Genomic DNA, 293 nt, shown 5'->3' with positions numbered 1-293 from the left:
CGGGTGTGTGTTCACGGTGTGTGTGTGTTCACTGCTGTGTGTGTGCACTTAGGATGGGATAAATTCCTAGTATGGGTAACCATACTTGGCCACATGTCACTTCACGATTGCTGATACACTTAATTTATTAACATTTAATCATATTATATGGTCGCATGGCTAATTCATGTTTACGCTGTTAATATGCATGCATTCTAGCTAGCAAATTTTTTAATCTAGTATTCTATACTCTCTGCTCGTCTTCAAATGTATAAACGTAGTAAAACATGGTTTTACTACAGTAATGTTGTTGT

The sequence above is a fragment of the Sinocyclocheilus anshuiensis genome, unplaced genomic scaffold (assembly GCF_001515605.1).
Source record: "Sinocyclocheilus anshuiensis isolate Anshui unplaced genomic scaffold, SAMN03320099.WGS_v1.1 scaffold1576, whole genome shotgun sequence".
NCBI lineage: Eukaryota > Metazoa > Chordata > Actinopteri > Cypriniformes > Cyprinidae > Sinocyclocheilus > Sinocyclocheilus anshuiensis.
Note: the sequence above shows the minus strand (reverse complement) of the source record.